Genomic DNA, 22215 nt, shown 5'->3' on the forward strand with positions numbered 1-22215 from the left:
ATAAGCATCTCTAAGAAGTAATTAGGGAATGGCCCCTTTAATGAGGAAGAGAAAAATAAATAAATAAAGCTAGGAGGGAAAGAGCAATAGTTAGTACTGATAATCACTGTGAAGCCAGGAAGATCCAGAAAACAGCTATTAAGTGGAGTTTGGGCAGGGACCTATTGGTGTGCAATCTGTGAACTTCAGAGTCCACTGCGTTTAAGGTTTTGGGAAAGACAAGAAAGAAGGAAGGAAGGAAGGAAGGAAGGAAGGAAGGAAGGAAGGAAGGAAGGAAGGAAGGAAGGAAGGAAGGAAGGGAGGGAGGGAGGGAGGGAGGAAGGAAGGAAGGAAGGAAGGAAGGAAGGAAGGAAGGAAGGAAGGAAGGAAGGAAGGGAAGGAAGAGTGACAGACAGGGAGGGAGGGAGAGAAAGAAAGAGAGAGGGAGAGAAAGAGAGAGAGAGAGAGAGAGAGAGAGAAACAAAGAAATCTAGCCCCAAGTTACCTGGGCATTCTCTGGCCATCCAAATTTACCTTCCTTTGGAGAGGAGAAGGAAAGGGGGGGACAGAAGGGAGTGGATGAGCTGAGTTATCCAGCTGGCTGAGTCCCCATCAACAAAGCAAATAATTTGCTTAAGTCCAGTTTTCTTTCTGGTAATACTCAGAATGCCTCTTTTTATTGAGCATCCATTTTTTATTTCTTTGTGGTTAACCTCCAGTTTACAAGGCATGTCACTCTGAGTTATGTCTCAAGCTCCTTTGCTCTTCAAATACAATATTCCACTGGCTTGGAGGTATTTTAAGGGAGGCTATGGAATAGTTGCCTGTTATTTAAATTTCCTTTCCTTTATATTTGAAGGCCTTTCCCCGGCTGCTTGTAGGACTTGTTATCAGTAGAATTGTTAAATTTTATCACCATAGGTTTTTAGTTTGCTTTTTGGAAGTCATCTATGTAGTCTTTCAATTAACATACTTTTGTTTTCTGCGTTCAAAACTTCTGGATTATTTTCTTGCATCATTTCTTGCATTATCATGTTGGGGTTTTTTGACGGGTTTTGCTCTTCTAGAATCCTTAAGTTGGATTTATGCATACTGCCTTCTAGATCATTGTGTTTTGCTTGTAAGAAGATTACATTTTCTTTTATTTATGTATTGCTTTTCCCTTCTCTTCTGCCCAACTGTCCTTCATTTCTGTGTATTTGCATTCTCAATCAATTTATTCTCTTTTGTTTCTTTGGCAAGATTTGCCACAATGGATTCAAGTTTATTCTGCAAATTATTTCTGCTATGCAGTTTATAAATACTTTAATAATTCTTATTTCTCTTTTAAATAGTCATTAATTACATAATAATAAATTTATTATGAATTAATATAAAATTAATAATAATAATTAAATAAGTGCTTAAACATTAAATAATTAAACATTCATTAATATCCTGCTGTAGTTCCACGTTCTCTTGGGAATCCACAGTGCACTCTGCCTCACCAGGCATTAATCAATATTCCTTTGTCTTGCAATATTTGTTCATATTCTGGCAGATCCGGAGGCCATATTTCTTTCTGTCATTGTGATCTTTTCTGTTGACTTATCTGTTTGTGCTCAAAATATTTAACTGAATTTTCTTTCTCCTACGATCTTTTGGAGATCTTTCCTTATTAGTCTCATGATGCTCACTTTCTGATTCCTTCCTCTTTGACTGCATTTTCACCAGGGGGATGGACATCAACGATGCTCAAGTTTTTTTCAGTTGTATCTTACTCTTCATGACTCCATTTGGGGTGTTCTTGGCAGAGATACTGAAGTGATTTGCCATTTTCTTCTCCAGCTCATTTTGAAGATGAGGAAAGTAAGGACAACAGGGTTAAGTGACTTGCCTAGGGTCACTCAGCTCGGAAGTGTCTGAGGCCAGATTTGAACTCAGGAAAATGAGTCTTCCTGATTTCAAACCTGGCAGTCTATCCTTTGTGCCACCTAGCTGCCCCCAGCCTCTCATAACCCTCAGCAATCCACATTTCACCAGCTTTTGTCTCTGGACCAAGTCACTTCAAGGACAGAACTTGCCCTGGCTGGTTGCTGGACTTCTTGCTTCAGACAGGCCTAGTAGGTTCTTGTATATTCTGGCATCCCACCCCAGGTCTTCTATCTCTTAGTTCTCTAGCAAAGCAGTGCTTCCACACAGAATGCTGCATTCCCAGACAGAACAAGTGTTTGCTTCTGGTTCTCCCTGGCACTTGGGGCAGGGTAGGGCAGAAAGGTAGAACTGAGCTGTGTTATAAGCTGGTGTATTGGCTTGCACATCCCTGCCAGAGCAGAGTGGTGTTAGGGGTTGAGTATTAACATACTCAGGTCGAGAATTAGCCTTCTCTGCTCTGACTTCACTGAGTATTTCTATCTGCTTATGTCTCTTGGTGACCTAGACTACAGAGACAGCTGAAATTGCAAGCTGAATTGTAAGAGATAACTTGCACATAATTCCAATTTTGGAGATGTTTGAGAAGTCATGATTGTTGGATACAACGTCTAGTGTTCCATCTTATTGATTACATAATCCCAAAGACAAATTGTCAAAGTAAAGTATGGGGCAAATGTGGGCATGTGTGTCAAGAGGAGGGATAATGTTGGAATGAACAAAGTAAAACTGACTGATGTTCATTAACTGAGGTCCAATGTACTTGTCTTCTACAATAAAATATTCAGTATGCTGTAGTGGATGGAAGGCTGGACCTGGAATCAAGATGTTCATTTTAATATTGCCACAGACACGGAGAGCCTTCTGATCCACACAAAGTCACTCAGCCTCTTGAAGCCTCAGCTTCCTCATCTATAAAATGAGAGATAATAAAAATAACAATGCCAAAGGTTTATTTTGAGGTTCAAATAAGATGATGTATTTAAAGTGCTTTGCAAAAACATTAAAAGACAATACAAATGAAAATTATTATTATTCCTAAACATGTCAAGAGAAACTTAAATGATGGAATACTATTTTTTAAAAAATCTAAATTTTCTAATGAGTTTCTATACTACTAAATTTCTATAGCAAAAAACTTGATTCTATGAGAAGAGTTGCTTATTAAGTCTGCGTTTAGCTCTGTTTTTCCTCTTATAAAGAGATTCAAATACAGCTCCTGCACAGTAAGAGAGAAACAGTGTTTTTATCCATTATGACACATTTTTGCTTTGTTTATTGTTAATTAGACTCAAATTAGGCCTCAAAAGGAAAAATCTTGTTAACATTCTGATTAGTGATATTGGCAAGTTGCCAGCTCTAAAGCTCCTATTTCTTCCTTTGATAAAGACTGAAAGAGTAATAACAAATGGAAAAAATAAAATTATGGCCTCGTTCCCTGTGCCAATCAAAATCATGTATTTTCCAGATTGCAAAATTACAACATTTGAAAGCTAGGGAAGAAAAGCACTGATTCTTGTTGGGTTCAGGGAGATATTTTGGTTATCACTTTAATAAGCTTTCCATCCAAAATATCAAAAATGTACTTAAAAGCTTTATGAACACTAAATGCAGAAATAACTTCAAACTGCCAAAAAAACCCATTTTTAAGTGCTTGATCATTTAAGAAAAAGTACATTTAATATTCTAAACTACTTTTCTACATAAGAAGAGACTCTTCAGGGGCTAAGTGAATTTGAGAACTAGAGAGAGATGTTAGAGCATTTATTAAGCATTTATTCTGCATTAGGAACTGGGCTAAGTGCTGGGAATACATATAAAAGTAAAAATGATAATCCTCACCCTCAAGGAACTTACATTCTAATGGAGGAAGACAACACATAAAAGGAAGCTGGAAAGGGAGGGGAGAAGGTAAGGATACCTGCAAGATAGACAAGTGTGGAAAGTCAGGAAAGGATTTCAGAGATAAAAAATGTACATGGATGGTCTGGACACTACATGAAATTGCGATCCTGGGCAGGCCCCAATCAGTGGAGGATTGCAGGGTGGAAGCATCTCCAAGGTAAGAAAGCTGCTGGTAAAGAGGGGGAGAAAGTCCAGGAAAGCTAAGAGAGAAGAAACTCAATTTTATTGACTATTCCTACAGACCTGTCATCTTTGAGTTGGAACGAATATCAATGGTTTTTTCCAGATGATATAAGAATATGTTAATTCAATCAGTCATTAAACATTTTAAAGCACCTACTATGTGCCAGACTCTGTACTAAGCTCTGGGGGATACAAAAAGAGGCAAAAGACAGTCCTCGCCCTTCAGGAGCTTACAATCTGGTGGAGCCCTTCAAGTTCTGGACTAATGTAGAAAAGGTTCTATCTTGGGGAGCATCACCCAAAAGGCCATATCAGTCAGTATGGAGCAACCCCCTGACATTCAGGTGAATCCTTTGCTTTACCATTGAGTTCTACACAGTCTCACCCAAAACCATAGTGCTGCCCTGTGGTTTGAACTTCCTCCCTCTGGAAGGCAAACATTTTAATGCTGCTAGACAACTCCTTCCCATTTAACCTGCACTTTAAAAAAATGTAGAGTAATAGGCAGGGGCAAAGAACAGATATTCTGCTCCCCTATATTATGACTTTCAGACCTTTATCACTCTTTTAAATGTGGAGAATTACAGAGGGGATTCTCCTCTCTCTCTAAGAGCAACCCACCCAGGGATCTCCTTTTCTCTCTCTAAAAGAGCAGATCCATCAATTTCCAAGCTTAACAAAGTCCAAGCACTTTTATTCTCCCACCAAAACAAAGAGACAACCAAATCTAGAAAGAAATGGGTCTGGAACATCCTGGAGTTCGGAGGGACAATTTCAGGTGATTTAGAAATTGTGTGATAGGTACTCCAGGGGTATCCTACCTCAGTTCCAATCCCTGTCTAAATTTTCATGAAAGGGACAATTGATTTGACAATTCCTTCAGCTTATTTGTCAATTTTCCATCTGTTCTCTCCCCTACTATAGAGCTATTATTAAAACTGAAGAGATGATCCATTGTATGCCTTACCAAAGTGTGTTATTGTCATGATCAGGGCTAGTTTTAGACATCTGGTGACATTTTTGGTTTCAGAGTATTCCGTACACAAGCTTTGCACAAGGAGAGACGGATGGTAAGGAAATGCTTACTGAATTTATCCCTCAGGCTTCTGCCTGTTGAACAGTGAATTTAAAGTCGCAACAAAACAACACCCAAAAACTTCAAAACTGAATTTATTTAAGAACTGTCAGAAAAAAAGTCAAGGAATTCAAGGCTCCATACTAACTCATTAATCAATTGAATATAGAAATCTCTGTTAAAATTCTGCAGTCTTCAAGAAAGGGGAAGGTGGAGCATCAATACCTTTTAAAAAAATCTAAAAATGGAATGGTTTGTCCTCCAACAACCACCAGCATTGCAGCAATGTTGAGGGAAATAATTGTGTGTGCTTTCATATATATATATATATATATATATATATATATATATATATATATATATATACACACACACACATATATATGTAGGTAGGTATACACATGCATACACATATTTATATACACATGTGTGTATGTGCATGTATGCATGTATATGCAAATATGTATGTGTGTATAGGTGTATTATATGTGTATATATACAGATGTATACATATAAGTATATATACATTTGTATATGTATTTCCATCCTATAGTATTTGAAAGAATATTCTTAAATATAATGGAATACTACTGTGCTATAAAAAATGAAGACACAATTTCAGAGAAATAATATAACACAAACAAGTATTATGAAAGACTTAGGAGTTCTGATCATCACAATAACCAATTAAGATTCCAAAAGATCTATGGTGAAAAATGCTACCCAACCTCCATTTCAGAGTAATATAAAGAATAAGACACACATCTCTGAATATGGTCAACATGGGAATTAGTTTTGCCTAACTATGCAATTGTTACTTGACTATTTTTTTCCCTGTTGATAGGGGAGAGTAAATGCTTATTAATAGAGAAAAATTTACATATAAAAAGAATATTAACACATTTATTGTTGATGTTCAAGAGGTGGTCACCATGAAAATTCATATTAACAAGCATCAGCTAAGTTAGGTCCACTTAATTCAGTCCTCCAAAAGGGCTGTGATTTCTTAAGTGTGGACTCTCTTTCCCCTGACATGGATCATCACTACCCTTAGGTTAAATGTTGGTCATGGATTGCTATGGCCAAAAAACATTCATCATCTGGTAGTCAATCTTCTGTTCACTTAGTGAGGCTGATTCTTAGATGACAGGAATGCTGGTCATCGCTGATCATGTGCTCAGCTATGTAGGACCTGTCAATAGCCTGTGCTGTACTGGTAACATCTTAAAGAATCCCTGGTCACCTTGAATCCATAAAAAGTCAATGGAATACAGCCTGAGTAGAGGAAGTTAGATATTCTGCAGACAATAATTAAAGAGCTCAGCAGAGCATGATTTTCATCTTAATGTTTTTCTCAGAGTAGAAAGGAGGGGGGAAATACTACTTTTTCAGTTTAGAGGCATCTTTTAAAAATTCACTTCCACTGTGTATTTGTGATGTCTTAGATGATGGAAAAAAAAACACCTCTAGGATTTCAACTTATGTGCTAGGCCTCCTTCTGTAAAGCTCTTTTAAGTGTGATAAAAAATCACTAGCATGCTGAAGGGAATGCTAGGCCATCCAAACAGCACAGACCAAGGCATATTTAAAGGGTAAGTTAATTTACATTTTTTTTAAATACCACCTCAAACTGTAGGCAGATCTTTTCAACTTTGACTACTTTTGAAATATTTTGCATTTATAATTCAGAGTAACCAACCACCGCTTCTCATGCCATGTTATAGAATCATAAGTTTAGAATTGGAAAGGATATTAGAGGTTTTCCAATCTAATCTCTTGGGTAGCAGTTGACTGAGTGGATAGAGCACTGGATATGAATTCAGGAATACTCATCTTCATCAGTTCTGGCCTCAGACACTTACTAGATGACCCTGGGCAAGTCACTTAACCCTGTTTGCCTCAGTTACTCATGTGTAAAATGAGCAGGAGAAGGAAATGTCAAAGTACTCCATTTTTTTGCCAAGAAAATCCCAAATGGGGTCACTAAGAGTTAGACATGACTGAAACGACTCAATAACACCAACAACAAAGCCTAATTTCTTTTTCTCCCAGATGAGGAGATCTGAAGGCCAGTGACATGAAGTAACATGCCCAAGGTCACATAGGTTGTCTAGAAAAGCCAGAATTCAAGCTCAGGTTCTCTGACTGCAAAACCAGTACTCTTTCCACTGCATCCCAATAATAAGATAACGGCCTGGGAGTCAAAAGGCCTGAATCTTGTCCCTCAACTATTAACTGGATCTTGGGGGGGTCATTTCTTGTTCTGCTCAGTCTCATATTTAGAAGGAATGAAATAATGACAGATCCTCTCAAGACCCAAGCAACTCAAAGATTTGATAGTTCTCTCAGTTTTTATCTAAAGGAATGTAACACAGGGAGTCAGAGATGCCTCTGTGTGGGTAAACTGTGCCACTTAATACCCATGTGACCTACTCAAGTCACTTAATTTCTTTGGGCCTCAGTTTCTTTTCTGTTTTGTAATAACAGCCATTATGTAGTTATATATGTGATATATGTATGTGCACGCATACATCACAAAATGAGCATATAATGTGTGTCTGTATGTGTATCATGCAACATACATGTGTACACATATTGTACACACATACATACATATGAAACTGGTCTCCCTATTTCATCCTGGCTAGAAATATATGAGTTACCCAGGGTTCAGGTACCATTATGTTTGGTATGGGAGCTTTGACCTGTCCCATTTATGACCTAGGCCAGTCCATCCCCAGTACACTAGTTTCAGGGGTTCGCCATTATTATGTCATATTTAATGCAGACAATCAGGTTAGCCCACTACTCAAAAAAGTCAAGCTCAAGAGGTCCACGAAGCTCAGTCAGATTGTAGCTGGGATTACAGGTATGTGCCAACATACTCAAGATCAAATTTACACAGATACACACACGCACGCACGCACTGCTTAAAGGCTCGCAAAGCATTTCATATACATTATATCACTGGATCCTCACAATAATCTATGGGGTAGTTATTATAAAGCTATTGTTATACTTATTTTACAAAAGAGAAAGCAGAGGATATGAGAAGCTATGCTTCTTGCCCAGCATCTTAAAGGTAGTGGTCATCCAAGGTCAGTGGCTGTGCTTCTTGGCTATGAAATAGAGAGGAGGAGTTAGACCAGATGACTTTGAAGGACCCTTACAGCTCAAAAATCTCTATTTCTCTTCCTCAAATATTCTGCTACTTTGAAATATACCCCTTTGATTTTAGTGATCAGGAGAAGTACTATGAAAGTGAAAAGAATGGGATAGAAGTCATTTAGAAATCTGGACCTTTGTAAACCAGTAATTCAGTATAGACATACCTTAACTTGTGCCAATATTGTATATCAATTCATTATTTTGGTACCAGAAAAGATTAAAGCTTTCAAAATGCCTTAGCCTTGGGAAACAAATGCTTACTTGTGATAAAACATCCTTCAAGCCCATGAAGAGTTATTAGAAGGCCTCCAAATAGTTGTTTGTCACTGCCAAGGAAAGCCAGAATAGAAGACCTAGGTTTCAATTATATCAAGAAATGTTCAAGGCAGACGTTGGAGAGAATCTTTTTGACAATCATAGGAGAATTTGCATTCCTGAACAGTTTAAATTAAGTAATGGCAGTGTATATCTTAGATCAGGGGTGGGGAACCTGCAGCCTCAAGACTACATGTGGCCCTCTAGGTCCTTGGGTACAGGCTTTTAGCTGAGTCCAAGTTTTACCGAACAAATCCTTTTATTAAAGGGATTTGTTCTGTGAAGTTTGGACTCAAAGGGTCACACTTGAGGACCTAGAGGGCCACACGTGGCTTCAAGGCTGCAGGTTCCCCACCTCCGTCTTAGATGCTCTTTTCCTTTTTGGAGATGTAGCCCCAATTCAATGACTTCTCAAGGATATTTCCAGATTTAAGACTCTGGGACTGTATGGCAAAAAACCCACCCTCCGAAGTGGTCAAAATTAGGAATATTTTCACGTGAGGCAAATCATACTTTTGTGTAGCATTACGCAGCACAGTCTCTCAAGGCATGTAAGGAGGCAGTCCAACTCTTGCCTTGGTAGGGGTGGAGGAAAGCTGGGCACCTTTGAAAGGGGCACTGTGGAGACAGGATCTGGCAGGGCATGGCCCAGAAGAAGCAATTGGGACACATGGAAATATGTATATGAGAGAACTGAAGGAAAGGCAGAAGAAACTGTAGTGACTGTGAAGATGTCAGCATCTTGGGACAAAACCCTGCTCACCCAGTCCTAGTAAGAACTGTGGTCTGAACTGCCCTTCAAGCACACAGGCAATCCCCAATGCCTGGAATGGCCTTCTTAGTCCTCTCCATCTTTCGCAACTCTTCTCTTCTTTCAAGGTGTGTCTGAGGCAGGATCTGAACTCCGGTCCTCCTGACCCTGGGACAGGCACTACATCCACTGTGCCATCTAGCTGCCCATGAAGCTCTTCTTGATCTAATCCCTCTCAATGCTTCCCCCTCCACACAAGTTGAAAGTGTTTTCAAATATTTCTAAGAGTATTTTGTCTAAACCCTCTTTTTGCCTCCTGTTACACCCTATCCTAAAATATGTATATTCTAAGCTTTTTAAGGTCAAAGACCACACCATTTTCATCCTTGTGTCCTCAGGACCTTGCAAGTACCTTTCACATAGTAAGTATTTAATAAATTGAATCAAATGTTCTCTGCCCTCCCCACCACCACCCCTGCCTTTTTTACTTGTCACAACTTCTGCATGCCTCAGTTTCCTCATCTGTAAAATGAGATAGCTTCTCAGATCCTTTCTAACTCTCCTTCTATGATCCTATGTGCCTGTGACAGGATGTCCCCTTAAAAAAAAAAAAAAAAAGATTGCCTTCAATATATCAGTTGGTTCCCCAGACTTGAGCTCTAAATAGTGACTTTCTTTGAACTCTTGTCCACAGGACATGTACTTGTGATGTTGCTGTGTCAAGGGCAACTAGACACCTTGAAAAAACAAACACATTCATTTCTCTAACCCCGAGGCAACTGTGCTAATGAAAATTTTCAAAGAAGTCCCCACCCTAGATTACTCAAATCTTGTTCAGCTGCCATTCCCCACCTCTAAAGCCATTCCATTCCAACGTGCCTCCTGCCCTCAGGAAATAGAGGCTGACAGGGATAGGGAGGCAGCCTTCCTTGAACACTCTTTTCCTCTTGGTAAACTTTTTAAGATAGCTCAGTTAAACTCCCTATTAAAAAACAAAACAAACAAAAGCATCCATTTTCAAAGGGTTGTCACCTGTTTGGACTCTCAGGCTGGTTTTATAGAAAGGTATTAGGACTTCAAGTCATTGGCCCAGAAGCTGTTTTATTGTTCAGTTATTCAGTCATGTCCAACGCTTGATGACCTTATGGATCATAGCATGCCAGGCCCTTCCATCCTCTGCTATCTCCTCAAGTCTATCCAAGCATGTATTCATGCTTCCATGATACTATCATCCTCTGCTGTGCCCATCTCCTTTTGCCTTCAATCTTTCCCAACAGCAGGATCTTTTCCATTGAGTCACATCTTCTTATTATGTGGCCAAAGTATTTAAGGTCAGCTTCAGTATTTGTCCTTCCAAAGAATAGTCTTAATTAATTTCTTTAAGTATTGACTGATTTGATCTCCTCACTGTCCAAGGAACCCTCAAAAGTCTTCTCCAGCCCGTAATTCAAAAGCATCGATACTATGACACTCAACTTTCCTTATAGTCCAACTCTCACAAACATACATTGATATTGGAAAAACCATAGCTTTGACTATTTGAATCTTTGTTGGCAAGGTGATGTCTCTGCTTCTTAGCATGTTCTCCAGATTTGTCATAGCTTTCCTTTCAAGGAGCATCTTTTAATTTCATTGCTGTAATCCTCATCTGCAGTCATCTTTGAGCCCAAGAATATAAAATCTGACACTGCTTCCATTTCTGAAGTGATGGGACCATTTGCCAAGATATTCAGCTTTTTGATGTTAAGCTTCAAGTCAGCTTTTACACTCTCTTCTTTTGCCCTCATCAAGAGGCTTCTTAATTCTTCACTTTCTGCCATCAGAGTGGCATCATCTAAATACCTGAGATTGTTAATAATTCTCCCAGCAACTTTATTTCTGACTTTTGGATTTGTCCAGCCTGTCATGTCACAGGAAGAACTCTGCATATAAGTTTTTTATTTATAAAGTGACAACATACAGCCTTGTCATATTCCTTTCCTAATCTTAAACCAATCAGTTGTTCCATGTTCAATTTTAACTTTCGCTTCTTTACCTGCTCTTTGCATCTCATCAATCTTCCGCATTCCTTCCTTTAGTAAATTATAATGAATTCAAGGGGAAGCTGGGATGGAGAACTGGAAGGGACTTTAAGGACCCTGTAGGAAAACTAGAGTAGCAAGAAGAGAACTGGAGCTCAAACTTAGGTTCTTTGACTCCAAATCCAATGATCTTTCCACTCTACTATAAAGCCTGCATAATTTCCAAGCTCAAGAGAAGTAATCTCCCCAGTGTTTTACACTCTAACTTGGTGGTGTCACACTCAACTAGAATCAGGGACCACTAATCCACACATAAGAACATTTCTAGACCACATATTGACTTAATTTTAGAATGTTATCTATCCTTTATTGTATTTTAATTTATTTTGTTAAATATTTCCCAATAACTTTTTAATCTGGTTCAGCTCACTTAGGGCTGTAGGAAGGCTAAATGTTTGACAGCTCTATTCTGAATAGCTTATCAGAGCGAATGATGTGAATTAAACCTTGTCACACCTATTTCTTACTCCTGTGTCTCACTACTATTATGATCCAAGTTTAAGGCTACTGCTCCATTGGATGATGTGTTTAATTGTGGGAAAGAGTGAACCAGGTCCTTAGAAGAAGGTTTTGTCTTAACTGTCTTTGATGTGATGGAATCCTCCTCCTCTCTTCTTCCTTCTTCCTCCTCATCCTCCCCATCCTCCCCCTCCCCTTTCCCTCCTCTCTTCCTTCTGGCTGACCACTTTGCCCAGCTCTGCCTCATTCAAATACAACTCAGGAGCAAGTCAAAAAACATGCTTGTGATGTCACCAATCCTCTTCAAGAACAAAGGACAAACAAAAACAAATCACATCTCATCAGAGAACTGCAGATTAAAACAACTCTTTCTGAGGTTTCAATTCACATTGATCAGATTGAGAAAGATGACAAAAGAGGAAAATGACATATGTTGGAGGGGCTGTGGGAAAACAGGTACCCTAGTGTCCTGAGGGTGGAGCTGTGACTGATTCAGGCATTATGGAAAGTAGTCTGGAGCTATGCCAAGGAAGTTCCCAAACTAAACATACCTTCTTACCTAGCTTTACCACTACTAGGTCTATGCCCCAAGTAAAAGGAAGGAAAAGAATCTATATGTGCAAATATATTTATAGCAGCTCTTTCCATGGCAGGTCAAAATTGAAAATTAGGGAGCTATCCTCCTCTGGGGGCATGGCTAAACAGATTGTATAATGTGAATATAATGGAATATAAGAAATGAAGAAATGCTTAATTTCAAGGAAACTGGAAAGATCTTTATCAACTAATGCAAGGTGAAGTGAGCAAGACTAGGAGAAAAATTTTTACACTGATAACATTATGGAGAAAAACAACTTTGAAAGGCTTTAGAATCAAGGTAACTATCAACTATGCATACTAGAGAAAGTGAAATTCACCACTCAAGTCCTAATAAACAGGTAACCAACTTAAAATACAGAAAGAAACACATTTTTGGACATGACTAATGTGGAAGAGTTTGATTTGCTGAAGTGTATAGCTATGTACTGAGGGATTTGATTTTTGTTTTGTTTTAAATTTATTTAATGAGGGGAGGTAGGAGGAACAGATTAATTTTTTAAAATTGCTACTTGAAAAATAATTTTAATAAAAGAATGAATGATGAAGAGATCTTATTATGTACTACATCATTTGAAAGCCTTCATCTCCATTCAACCCTGGCTATCTTTCCAGTTATCAATAGAATTTTTACCAATATTGTCTTCTAACACACTTGCTTCTCTATAGAAGTCATCTCCCCAGGGGATGTATATTTAATAATATAAGGATGGGAAGATGGGTCACATCCCATCCTCTTCCTTATGACTAATCATGGGGCATATCTTCAATACTCTTCACCCATTATCTCCCAACTCTCCCTATCTATAAAGGGCATTAGTTACTCCCACAGGACAGTTATATTGTAACCCAACTTAGACACCCACAGTAGTAGCTGCACCCATTCCAGTGAGAAAATCTCCACCCTGCTCCCATCTCAGCTTACCTTATGGCCACGGGAAGAACTCCCTTGGAGGGTGTGGTTTTAAATTCAGGAAAGTGACCAAGAAGCAAGACTTCCCACCTTCTTTTTCATTTTGGGTAGAACAGACTGAGGTCATCTAGGATGAACAAGCATGAGTGGGTTATGAGATCTCATTGCTCTATCTATTCTTAAAAATCCACCCTTTTCCCAAATTTATCTATTTCTATCTAGGGAACTTGCATCCTTCCAGTAACCTAGGTCCACAACCTCACTGGCATCCTTGATGACTCACTTTGACTCAAACACTTGTCAAATCTTGTCATTTCCATCTCTCACATCTGTCTCTTCTCTGTACTCACACAACCACCATCCCAATTCAGGTCATAATCACCCCTGATATGTATGATTAAAATTACCTTCTAATTGGTCCCCCATTCCTCAGATTTCAATAATCTGCTTCAATCCACCCTCTACATATACCTTCCAAAGTATTTTCCTAAGACATAGGAATGACCATATCATCCCCTCTCCCAATTAAATAAGCACCAGCAATTCCCTATTACCTCTATCAGATATAAACTCCTCTATTTGGCATTTAAAGCCCTTAATACCCTGTTGTTTTGTTTTGTTATTGTTGTTATTGTGTCCAATTCAAATGACCCCATGGACCATAGCATACTGGACCCCTCTATCCTCTGCTATCTCCCCCTGAAGTCTGTCCAAGCTCATGTTTACTGCTTCCATGACACTATACACCTCATTCTTCTGCTGTCCCCTTCTCCTTTTGTCTTCAGTCTTTCCCAACAGTAGCAATGTTCCAGTGAGTCCTATCTTCTCATGATGTGGCCCAAGTATTTAAGCTTCAGCTTCATTATTTGACCTGTGAACAGCCTGAATTGTTTTCTTTTAAGTACTGACTAATTTGACCTCCTTGATGTCCAAGGGACTCTCAAAAGTCTCCTCTAACATCAAAACTTGAAAACATCTGTTCTGTGGCACTCAGCTTTCCTTATAATTCAACTCTCACAGTCATATATTACTACTGGAAAAAGCATAACTTTGACTTTATGGACCTTTGTGGGCAAGGTGATATCTTTGCTTTTTAGTATGTTGTCCAGATTTGCCATAGCTTTCCTTCCAAGGAGCATCTTTTAATTTCATGGCTGCAGTCACTGTCTGCAGCTGTCTTTGAACACAATAATAAAAACTGACATTGCTTCCATTTCAGCTTCATCTGCTTGCCAGGAAGGGATGGGACCAGTTGTCAAGTTCTTAGTGCTTTTTTTTAATGTTAAGCTCCAAGCCAGCTTTTACACTCTCCTCTTTTACCCTCATCAAGAGGTTTCCTAATTCCTCCTCACTTTCTACCAGTAGAGTGATATCTACATATTTGAGATTGTTGATATTTCTCCCAGCAACCTTAATTCCAGCTTTTGATTCATCCAGCCTGGCATTTTTGCATGATGTACTCTGAATATACATCAAATAAATCAGGTGACAATATACAGCCTCATCATACTTCCTTTCCAATCTTAAATCAATCAGTTGCTCTGTATTTGGTTCTAACTATTGCTCCTTAGCTGACATATAGGTTCCTCAGGAGACAAGATGGTCTGGTACTCCCATCCCTTTGAGGACTTGCCACATTTTATTGTGATTCACACAGTCAAAGACTTTTCTGTAGTAAATTAAGCAGAAGTAGATGTTTTTCTGGAACTCCCTTGTTTTCTCCATAATCCAGTGAATGTTGGCAATTTGGTCTCTAGTTCCTCTGTCCCTTTGAAAACCAGCCTGTTTTTCTGGTAGTTCTTGGTTCACATATTGCTGAAGCCAGGCTTATAGAATCATAAGCATAACCTTGCTGGCATGTGAAATGAGCACAACTGTTTGGTAATTTGAACATTTCTTGGCGTTGCCATTCTTTAGAAACTTTTCCAGTCCAGGGGCCATTGTATTTTTCAAGTTTGCTGGCATATTGAATGCAGCACTTTAACAGCATCATCTTTTAGAATTTTAAATGACTCAGCTGGAATTCCATCACCTCCACCAGCCTTATTGTTAACAATGCTTCCTGAGGCCCGCTTGACTTCATTCTCCGGGATGTCTGGCTTTGGATCAATAATTATACTATTGTTGATATCAATGATATTAAAGTCTTTCTTGCATACTTCTTTTGTCTGTTCTTGCCACTGCTTCTCAATCTCTCCTGCTTCTGTTAAATCCCTAACATTTTTGTCTTTTATCCTGTCCATTTTTGCATGAAATTTTCCATTGATTTCTCTAATTTTCTTGAAGAGATCTCATCTTTCCCATTCTGTTGTTTGATTCTATTTCTTCATATCCTGGTCCCAATCTACTGTGCCTCTTTAGATTTATTATATATTACTTCCTTTTCTACACTCTACAAGAAGGAAGGAAACAAGCATTTTAAAGTGCCTATTATCAGGCACTGTGCTAAGCACTTTACAAATATTATCACATTTGATCCTCACAATCACCTTGTTCTCATCCTCATTTTGCATTTGAAGAAATTGAATCAGAATGGAGTTTAGTGACTTACCCAGTGTTACATACTGGTGTCTGAGGTAGGATTTGAACTCAGGTGTTCCTGACTGCAGATCTAATATGCTATTTACTGTACCATTCAGCTGTCCTGTCAAGCCAAACTGGCCTTCTTACTATTCTTCACACCCACACAAAAACACAACTAAAACATCCAAATGTGAATATGAAATTATAGTACCAATGATTAAACACAGCTATATAAAAAACAAATAAATTTATGTTGGAGATTTTCTGCTCAATTAAAATCTACATGCTGAGAAACATGAGTCCTGCTGAGAAGCTGTTATGTTATGACCTAATGTCTGGTTATTGTATTGTTCAACTTTTAATAAAAATGTATGTAAAACAACACCTGGAATGGCGGGACTGGCCTGTGAAGGTTACTCCTTGAAGCATGCTCAGATATTCTCCCTTCTGGTTTCAGTCCAAGAGACCCATGTGGAGACTGTAGGGAGCCATTTCAGTCATGATGATTCAGCATTTGGTACTGTGGTGATGAAAAGTCTTATAACTGGCAGTGGAACCAGAAAAACTGATGACTCAAGAGGTGCTGATTAAGAACTGAATGAGCATACAAAAGGTGTAATGTCCATCTTTTTGTTGGCAAGTGAGTCAAAGACTACTCTGAGCATCTGGGTGAGATAGAGGTAGTTAGATGAGTCTACCCCTCCCCATGTGACCATCATGGGTCCATCAGTACATGGTTTTAAAAATATTTATTCCTTTTCTGATTTGGGGTGAGTATGTATTCCAAGGGAGGACGACCTAGGTGACCTTCTAAGTATGGTAAATCCAGAGGTCCTAATGCTGTCTATGCAGACGTGTATTGAAGGACTTGTTTTATTTTTTAATAAGAGTCCACCAAAGGTAGTAGCAGTGACTGCTAAACGGGGACAATAACACAGGAAGTGTCTGAAAGTACATATGGAAAGATAGTTTCTCAAGAATAGCTGCAGCTTCAGGGAATATGATCCTTGAAGAAAGAAAACTAGCTATGGACTCTTGAAAAGCATCAGTACTCGGAGGTCAGGGGAAATCTACACAAAGCAAAAAACAAAAAATTAACGATGTCTAAGTTTCAGTCCATTCTTCCCCAATGAACTTGTGTTTGTAAGGAAAGTTTGTTTCCAGTTTGGTGGGACTGCTTTGTAATAAGTATTCTTGCTATACTTTCTCAGTAAATCCTATTTCTAAAAGATAACAGTCATGTGGCTGATTGATAATGAAGAACACATCAGTGAGGGCTCAGAAATTAAAGTACTAGAAATCCCAACTTCTCAGGGTTATCCTCAGAATGCTAAGGGAAGTAGTAGTCCACTGGCCTTTCGGCACTGGAACTATCAATGAGGTTAGGACTAGGGGAAGTGAGAGGGTGCTAGGCAACAAAAAAGAAATGTATCTGCTTGGTTAGCTACATTGATCAAAGCAACTGAATATTTATTAAAAATTATTCTTTCAAATCTTTTAAATCCCAGGATTGTAAATCTTCTAAAATAAAAAACATATTCAATTCCATTTCTCTCAAGAGCAAAAAAAAAAAAAGTATGTGTGTACTATGGGGTGCATGACAAAATAAATATTTCTCATCAGGAGACTTTTGCTTTAGAAAATGAATAGCACTTGAATCCATCCCTGGGTTCCAGAAAGTTAACAATCCATCCTGAATTAGTGGTGTGACTCTTTCACCAAAGGTAGCAAAATTCCTAGCCAAAGTAAAAGCTACTAATTCTTATGTCACCTTCGATGTTAATTATATGCTAAGGCAGCATGGTATAGTGGGGAAAGCACTAGATTTGGCATCAAAAGTCTTGAGTTGAAGTCCCAGCTCTTTAACTAATCTCAGGCAAGTCACAATATATGCAAAATACTTTGCAACCATCAAGTGCTATATAAATGCCAGTTGTGATTTTTATCATTTCACAAGTGTTAAAATGCATCCTCATTTCACCATTTCCTTTACTTTCGGTAACTTCTAGCTGGATGCTTCTCCAAAAGATGCTCTACTGTTGGAAATATTTCTAAAGTATTCCCCAGAACATACCAACGGCCTTTGAATCTCAAACCAATTTCTCTTGGTGCAAGGTAGAGGTACTGAACAAACATTTAAAAAAAAAACACTAGCCCTTCTAAACCCTTCCTACACTCCTTCAGTCCCCAAATTCCTCTTATTCCCTCCTTAACAATTGGTTGGTTGGTTGGTTCTTGTCCTTTGTTCTGGAAGAGTACCTAAAGGACATCACCATGCTAGAGTCAAGTTACAGTATGTATGACTGTGGTTGATCAGACCAATATGAGCTTGGAATGTTCTACCACAGGTTAAGTACATATAGTCCATGTGAACATTTGGGGTGGATTCTCTAAATCTGCACATTTTGGGTTTCTCTTGATCTGCTTTGTTCAGCATCTTCTCTGATGAGGGCATTCCATGCTGAGTGGTCCTGTGCCAGTGTCTCCCATCTCACACAATCAATTCCAAAGTTCTTGAGAGACTTTGGGAGTGTCTTTGTATCATTTCTTCTGACCACCATGTGAGCACTTGTCTTGTATGAGTTCTCAATAAAACAGTCTCTTTGGCAAGTGTACGTTTTGCATTTGAACATGGCCAGCTCATTGGAGTCATGCTGTCTGTAGTAAAGTTTGAATGCTTAGCAGTTCAGTTCAAGAAAAACTTCAGTGTCTGGTTTCCTATCCTGCCAGGTGATCTTCAGAATCTTCCTGAGACAATTCAAATGGAAGTGATTCAGTTTCCTGACATGGCACTGGTAGACTGTCCAGTTTCACAGGCATACAACAATGAGACCTGCACAATAGCTCTGTAGACCTTCAGTTTGGTAGTCAGTCTAATACCTCTTCTCTCCCACACTTCCTTTGGAGTCTCCCAAACACTGAACTAGCTCTGGCAATGAGTGAGTCAACCTCATTATAAATGCGTACATCCCTGGAAAGTATACTACCAAGGTATGTGAACTTATCCACAACATTCAAAATTTCTCCATTTGTTATAAGCAACAGTTCCATATATGAATGGTGTGGTGGTGACTGATGGATCACCTGTGTTTTCTTGGTGTTGTTAGACCAAAATTAGCACAAGCAGCAGAGAATCAATCCATACTTTGTTGCACCACAGTTTCCGAGGCTGTATTGAGTGCATAATTATCTGCAAACAGAAAATCATGCATTAACCTTCCTTCCACTTTAGTCTTGGCTTGTAACCTTTTTAAGTTGAAAATTTTACCATCAGTGCAGTGTGAGCTGACCTTGGTGCCATGTTCATCTTCAATGAAGTCCTTAATAATACATATTGAATAGATGATCTAGCCAGGCATGACCATGTTAGATCCCCAACCTTCTCCTGTCCACCAAATAAACTCCAATGGCTATCACCCCCAGGATTAAATCACCTCTGTTAGGCTTTTTAAGTCCTTTATAACCTGTCCCCTTCCTATATTTCTAGTCTTCTTACATTTCACTCCCCTCTATGTACCCCCACAATCCAAAGTCAATGACACTGTTATTCGTTGCACAAACATATACATGCATAGTATGGCGAAACAAATTCCCACATTAGACATGCTTGAAAATGTCTCTGCATTTTTAATTCATCATCTCTCTAACAGGAGGTGAGTAGCACTTCATTCTTTTGGCACTGTGGCTTATCACAGTATTGATCAGCATTCTAAAGTTGTTCAGAATTGTTTTTCTCTATAATGTTATCACTGTATAGCTTTTCTCACTTCACTGTATCAATTCATGAAGGTTTTCCCAGTTTCCTCTTGAAACTATCCATTTCATCTTCTTATGGCACAGTAATATTTCATTACCTTCGTGTATCACAACTTGTTTATCCATTGTCTAGTGGGAGAACATTCCTTCATTTCCAGTTTTGGGCTACTAGGAAAAGACCTGCTACAAATATTTTTGTACTTATGGGTCCTTTTCTTCTTTGATTTCTTTGGGATATAAGCCTACTAACGTGATATAACTGGGTCAAAGGGTATACAGAGTATGGTAACTTTCTTTGCATAAGTTCAAATTGTTTTCAAGAATGATTGAATCAGCTCACAGGTCCACCAAGAACACACTAATGTACCTGTTTTCCCATAGCCCTGCCAACATCTATTATTTTACTCAATTGTTTTTGAGTTTGTTCTCATATTCCTTGTTGTCTGATAGAATTGTTGAGTTCTGTTTGCTCTATTTCATTATTCAGGGAGTCTTCAACATGAATATAGTTTTCTAACTTTTGTTCTAAACCATTTTTCTCCTTCAATTTTTTTCTCAAAAGCTCAACTTTCAATTCTAATTTTCATTTTTTATCCCTTGCTTCTTTTCTTCCAGTTACTCTTGTTATCCTTATGATCAGGGATATTCTACTTGTATGTGTTATAGAATTATTCCTGGATTAACTTTTTGGGCTTCTCTTAACATAATATTTCCTCATTGTGTTAGGTATTTTGTTTCCCAACTTCTGTTTCTAGATTGGGACTTTGTGCTAAGGCTTCCCACAATCCTAGATGAGATAGTCAGGTCCTGCTCAGTCCTGTAGTGACGTATCACTGTTGTTGCAATTCCTAATGGAGCAGCTGGGACCAACCAGGCTCCATCCTCTGCTACAATTCCTGATTTCTTTTTCTGGGCTGGTGGCCCAATGTGGGTGTTGACCTCAGTCCATCTCTCAACTCTTTCTTCTTGCACAATTCCCAACTGGGAGTTGGTTCCATGCCCTACTGTGGTTCTGATAAGCCCCATTTGTATATTGAAGATGATTTTGAACTCAGTTCTACAGGTCCCTCCCAAAACTTGTACCTAGCTGTTGAGCTGTCCTTGACTCCTGATGTGGCCATTGTTGTCCTCAAGTGTTATCTGCTCTTTCTACCTGAAGTAGTGACCTTTGGAAGATGATCATCCTTCACTGCCACTTATAGATCAGAGCTGAGATCTTTCTGGCTTCAATGCCTAAGAAGTTCACTCTAGTTTCTGCATCTCCTAAAACATTCCTGCTCTGAGCACTTACTTAACATGTTTCAAATCCTAAGAAATCAGTTTAGGGAAAGGTCTCAGGCTGTTTACTAAAGCTTGCTCTCCTGGCCCAACCCCTCTCCCAGGGCCTGTAGGCTTTTGGCCATCTCCTTGTACAGTTCTGCACTGGATGAAGGAGCTTACTGCAGTTTCTTTTTGTATTTCTTGATCATCTGATGTCTTTTTAGATCTTTGCTATGGCATAAGTAAATTAAATGAGATCTTCTATCTTACCGTCTTAACTGGAAATCATGATTAATCCTTCTTTGGATTAAATTGAATTAAAATTCTGTGATGATAGGACACCAGGCTGAATTTCTTGGAATTCTGATTCTCTACTTCCTGTCCTTACAGAAAAGTGATTTAAAAAAAAAAAATGCTAGCTACTCAACAGCCTGCGTGGAAAATGACAGATTTACCTCTGGGGGAATCACATCTTGGGCATGAATGAGTATGAAGGTAAATAAAAAAATCCCTTTGACCTCCCTCTGAGCATTCTGAAGTCAAATTGTCCCATTTTATTTTCCACTTGTCTCAGGATCATATTTCTTCTATAACTGTCTTAAAAAAAGACACAAAAAATACCAACCAAACCTACCAATCCTGCCATCCCATACTTCCAAGCCCAGTGGGTTTCTTTCCTTTCTCCAGTGTGGTTGCCTAGCAACAAGGATTCCATGCTGGGTGGCAGTTGGTCTTCTGAGGTTCTACCTCCTCAGAAGTCCTTGTGGCAGTTGGCCAATGAACCGGTCTCTTGTGGTGTTTCAGGATGAAGGAGAGTCCAAATAACCCCCAAGTGACTCAGGGCCTATACAACAACTCAAAGACTTCAGAATACTTTTAAGAGATTATCTGAGATACCCTATGAGGTCTTCACAATTTTTTTTCGATTATTTATCATGACCCTGTAGGATTAGTAGGGGTCAGATTAAATAAAAGTTACTATTTGTATGAATAATGTGTTACATATATTATCACATAGGAGCCTAACTCTGTGAAGTAAGCACTAGTATTGTCAGTATTATTTGAGGATTAGAGATGTTTTTAGTAACTTCCTTATGGTCATACAGCTAATATATCAGTCAGAGTTTGAATGCCAGTCTTCCTGACAATTCCAGCAACAACAATGACAATTACAGTAAGCATTTATTAAGTACCTACTATGTGCTGGCCATCATACTAATAGGAATACAAATAAAGACAAAAAGGGTCCTTGACCTCAAAGTGTTCACATTCTGATAGAGGAGACAACACACAGACAACTATGTACATCTAAGATAGAGAAAACTATCATGAGGGTATG

General features: G+C 38.7%; 1 long non-coding RNA gene across 3 annotated transcripts; it reads right to left on the bottom strand.

Annotated features, from left to right (window-relative positions):
- Nucleotides 1–312: 312 nt before the first annotated feature.
- LOC140528684 (uncharacterized) lies at nt 313–21751 on the bottom strand. 3 transcript variants are annotated; one of them, XR_011975262.1, is made up of 3 exons: nt 21511–21751; nt 13350–13464; nt 313–2802 (listed from the first exon to the last, which is right to left on the bottom strand). It is a non-coding gene; the product is annotated as an uncharacterized lncRNA (long non-coding RNA). The 3 variants fall into 3 exon arrangements; XR_011975261.1 differs by having other exon boundaries at nt 21502–21751; XR_011975263.1 differs by lacking the exon at nt 21511–21751 and adding an exon at nt 21147–21495.
- Between the last annotated feature and the right edge of the window lie 464 nt (nt 21752–22215).

This window comes from Notamacropus eugenii, chromosome 2 (assembly GCF_028372415.1).
Source record: "Notamacropus eugenii isolate mMacEug1 chromosome 2, mMacEug1.pri_v2, whole genome shotgun sequence".
Lineage (NCBI taxonomy): Eukaryota > Metazoa > Chordata > Mammalia > Diprotodontia > Macropodidae > Notamacropus > Notamacropus eugenii.